Below are 5245 nucleotides of genomic sequence, written 5' to 3'. Positions count from 1 at the left end.
GTCACAGGATCTGGTCGGAACTTAAAATAAAAGCTCTAAAGCACAAGATCCTTCTAAATATCAAATTTCATTAAGACCTGATCACCCGTTCGTAAGTTACAAATACCTCATTTTTTATAATTTTTCCGAATTATTCCCCCCCCCAACTCCACCAAAGAGATGGATCCAGTTCAGTTATGTCAGTCACGTATCTTGGACTTGTTTTTATTCTTCCCACCCAGTTTCATCCTGATCTCTCCGCTTTAAGTATTTTCTAAGATTCCCCCCCCCAATGACGCTGGATCCGATTGGGATTTAAAATTAGAGATCTGAGTTACGAGGTCCTTCAAAATATGAAGTTTCATGAAGATCCGATCACTTCTTCGTAAGTTAAAAATACGTCATTTTTTCTAATTTTTCAGAATTAACCCTCCCCCAACTCCCCCAAATAGAGCAGATTCGTTCCAATTATTTCAATCACGTATTTAGGACTTGTACTTATTTTTCCCATCAAGTTTCATCCCGATCCCTCCACTCTAAGCGTTTTCCGAGATTTTAGGAGACACGATATCCTTCCAAACATCAAACTTCATTAAGATCTGATCACCCGTTTGTAAGTTAAAAACCTCATTTTTTCTAATTTTCCCGATTTAACCGTCCTCCCACTCCCACCCCCCAGATGGTCGAATCGGGGAAACAACAAGTTCTAATTTAATCTGGTCTGGTTCCTGATACGGCTGCAAAATTTCATCGTCCTAGCTTATCTGGAAGTGCCTAAAGTAGCAAAACCGGGACAGACCGACAGACTGACCGACAGAATTTGCGATCGCTATATGTTATGTCACTTGGTGGATACCAAGTGCCATAAAAACTATCAACGCCATCTGGTATGGCGATTTTTTGGCGAAACTTGGCATTTTTTCAAGGTCTGTGATCATCTTATGTCAGAAACTGAGATCAGATACTTATTACTACATTTTCAATGAATAAATGAAACCCAAATAGAACGGAAATCAAAATAAATAATCACGTCACATATTAAGATAACAAACACCTGTATAAATGATTAAACAAATCCTAAATGATTTAAACGATTGAAAAAATAAATTTTTCAAAGGAATGTAAAGAGCCATAGGAATAGCCAAGACAATTAGAAACGCAGTCTAAAAGTAATTCAGAAATAATTCAAAAGTAATTCAAGCAAACAGAAATAATTTTTAATGAATAAATGAAACCCAAAAAGAACGGAAACCAAAATAAATAATCACGTAATATATTAAGATAACAAATACCTGTATAAATAATCAAATAAATCCTAAAGCAGTAAAGATTTACACAAATTTAGAATATTTAAACGATTCAGGCAAGTCAAACTTAAGACAAACAGATAACACTAGAAAAAAAGAGTAAGATTACTTATAGGCAGGGATATAAGCAGGGCTTGACCTTCAGAAATATTAAATTATCCTTAATTTCTGAGCATTTCTATAATTAGTAATTATAATAATTTGAGTAATTCAAATTATCTAACAGGATTTACCTTTCATTTTTGGCCTTCCTACTACCCCCCTCCCCCAGCCCCCTTCAGAAAAAATGCAGTGTACTTGCCTGCTTTTGGGCCTCAACTTTTCTCACTCATAAAAATTCGTTGTCAAACAAATTTTCCAGTGAAAATAACTGATGTTGCTTATATAATTACGCGTTGAAACCAATACAGGAGGGGGAGAGCAGTGGTATGATATACCCAAGCCCACCCCACCTACCCTTATCTCCCAAGAGCAATAGGAATGAGATTGCCAGACATTTTCCCTCGGTATAACCTTTAGAAAATTCTTTATCGGTACAGTGGAAAGGTGAAAAGAGAAACACTCAAAACCCAAAAAAGTCTTAAAGCTATTTGAAGTATTGTAAGTTTATATTTAGTCTTCCAAGGGGTAAATTCCCAACTGGCACCCTTAAACTGTCACCTATAATTTTGGCTATTTTACCCTAAGGTGGTACTACTTGTCATTATTTGCCACTGTTACTATTATTACAATAATAGTAATTACTATTTTATACTATTATTATATTTTATTATAGCTATTTTATATTATTATTATTATTATTATAATTATTATTATCATTATTATTATTATTATTATTATTATTATTATTATTATTATTATTATTATTATTATTATTATTATTATTATTATTATTATTATTATTATTATTATTATTATTATTATTATTATTATTATTATTATTATTATTATAATTATTATTGTAAGCAACTATGGAAAAGGTTCTTTTCAAGTCCTTTCAAGTCGAAAAGCACACATTTTTCAAAGTAAAATTTCTACTTCATCGAGGAGGGGACTCAAAAATCGATGTTTCTCCCCTCGGGAAATTGAGGTTTCCTTAGCATACCTTATTTAAAAACCAAAACAAGAGAAGAAGAACAATGATATGATATACCCAATCCCATCCTAGCCCTCCATATCTCCAGAGCAATAATGCTAAGGCTCTCGGAAATTTTGAATATCTTAGAAAAGTGTCCATACGTACAGTACAAAGGCAAAAAGGGAAAAAAGTCCAAAATGTTTTTGTAAATATTTAGAATTGTTCATTTAATTTTGATGTCCCAAGGGGCAGCTTCCTAGTTGGCAATATTGGACTGTTCGGAAGAACTTCGGCTGCTTTACCGTAGGGTGATACCTGGTTATCCACTTATGATCAGGGTTTGTCTTCCTCAGAAAAATATAAATTTTCCTCAATTCCGTTCACGCGCCTCTGACTATTTTTTTGCGCATTTTTACATTCGTTTCCATAATTAATAAAATAAAACCAATGATCCAGAAAAACACAATTAGAGAGCTTGAAATTATAAATACCGTACTTAATCTTCGACCTTAAAATTCATACAAATTTTTCAAGGCCAAGGAAAACTTTCTCTGATCATCTTCAATTGATTGCGGAATCGCTTTTGTAATTCCTGGTTTTAATGCAACTCTCCCGCCCACTGACAAAACGCTACACATATTCTTATTCAAACCAGAGCTTTGAAAAAGAGTCAATACCGCTGCATAAAATGTCGAGCTCACAGGGAGGGTGGTACCACTCTTCATGAGCAATCCCCCTCCCTCTCGCACAAGCCTGGTATCGAAGATATGGTCCCAAGAAACATTGGGACCATATCAAGCAGTTCGTGGTAACGAACTGTAGTAAGGAGCGACACGGCTCAATAGTAACCAAAACTCTTAAAAAACAGACTTTTGATACCAACAGTTACTTCAAAAGATTGCATTTTAATGCTGATTGTAAAAATGTATATTTCATCAAGTTTAGTCTTACCCATCAAAAGTTACGAGGCTGAGAAAATTTGCCTTATTTTAGAAAATAGGGGAAAACACCCCCTGGGTGTTTTCCAGATGCATCGTATCAGAGAAATCTATTGTAGAAGTTTTAAGCTCCAATCTACAAGAATGTGGAATTTTTGTATTTTTTTGCCAGAAGACAGATCACGGATGCGTGTTTATTTGTTTGTTCGTTTTTCTCCCCAGGGGTGATTATATCGACCTAGTGGTCCTAGAATATTGTGAGAGGGCTCATTCTAACGGAAATGAAAAGTTCTAGTGACCTTTTTAAGTGACTAAAAAAATTGGAGGGCACCTAGGCCCCCTCCCACGCTAATTATTTTCCCAAAGTCGTCGGATTGAAAATCTGAGATAGCCATTTTATTCAACATAGTCAAAAAACCTTATAACTATGTCTTTGGCGACGACTTACTCACCCAAAGTCCTCGTGGGAGGGGCTACAAGTTACAAACTTTGACCAGTGCTTACATATACTAAAGGTTATTGGGGAGTGTATAGACGTTTTCAGGAGGATTCTTTTTGGTTGCGGGGAGGGGTTGAGAAGAGGGGGTTATGTTGGGGGGAAATTTCCATGGAGGAATTTCTCATGGAGGAAGAAAATTTCCATGAAGGGAGCAAAGGATTCTCTAGCATTATTTAAAAAAAAACAATGAAAAAATAAATATGAAAAGTTTTTTCATCTAAAAGTAAGGAGCAGCATTAAAACTTAAAACGAACAGAAATGATTACGCACATGAGGGGTTCACCTCCTCCTAATACCCTGCTCTTTACGTTAAAGTATTCTTAGTAATTTCAACTGTTTATTCTACGGCCTTTGTAATTCAGGGGTCATTCTTAAGGAATTGGGACAACATTTAAGCTTTGGTGTAAAGAGCGAGGTACTGACGAGGGGCGAACCCGTCATATATGTAATAAAGACATACGAATATAGAAGTTCGTTACGTATGCTAATTCGTAAGTTACGTATATCTTTTACTAATAAAAACATTCGTAAGAAATTAAAAGTTCTAGCTGCCGTTTTAAGTAACAAAAAACTGGAGGGCAACTAGGCCTCCTCTCCTGTTCTTTTTTTTTCTCAAATTTTTTCGATCAAAACTATGAAAAAACCATTTAGCCAAAAAAAAAAAAAAAAAAAAAAAAAAAAAAAAAAAAAAAAAAAAAAAAAAAATGCAATTTTCGTTTTAATTATTCATCTGCGGAGAGCCAGAATCATAACATCCATTAACTAAAAAACGCTCAGAAATTGAATAAAAAACAAGGTTTTTTAACTGAAAATAAGGAGCGACATTAAAACTTAAAACGAACAGAAATTACTTTGTATATGAAAAGGGCTGTTCCCTCCTCTACTCCCCGCTCTTTACACTAAAGTCTTTTACTGTTTTAAAAAGTAGAGTTGAGAGAAAGAGTCAAACTTTAGCGTAAAGAGCGGGGCGTTGAGAAGGGAACAGCCCTTTCATACACGAAGTAATTTCTGTTCGTTTTAAGTTTTAATGCCGCTCCTTGCTTTCAGTTGAAAAAACTTGTTTTTTATTTAATCTGCACGAAGGGATGAGGGCCAAGCGTTTTGCCGCTCCGTTTTTGCGAGATTTTCGTGGTTATTCCTGAAAATCCGGGAATAGTGAAAGCAATTAACAGAGCGCAAAAGATTGGCCAAAAGTAATGAACGAGATACCGAGGTGATACTAAACTCTCAGCAGGTATTCTTAGGAAACATATGACAGTAAATAAGTGGCCGTAGAATTGCTGTTTTATTTTAAAATCACTTTTCTGTGAATAGGCTGAGTTGCGGCGGAGTGCACCTGGCACTTTGACGATAAATTACATTAGTCCAGTTTTTGTCAAGAAAAAAACAAAGTCAGGGATAATTTATTGCATCCCCTGGGTTGTGCGCCACTAGGTCTGTGCTT

This window comes from Artemia franciscana, chromosome 20, assembly GCF_032884065.1.
Source record: "Artemia franciscana chromosome 20, ASM3288406v1, whole genome shotgun sequence".
In the NCBI taxonomy this organism is placed as follows: Eukaryota; Metazoa; Arthropoda; class Branchiopoda; order Anostraca; family Artemiidae; genus Artemia; species Artemia franciscana.
Note: the sequence above shows the minus strand (reverse complement) of the source record.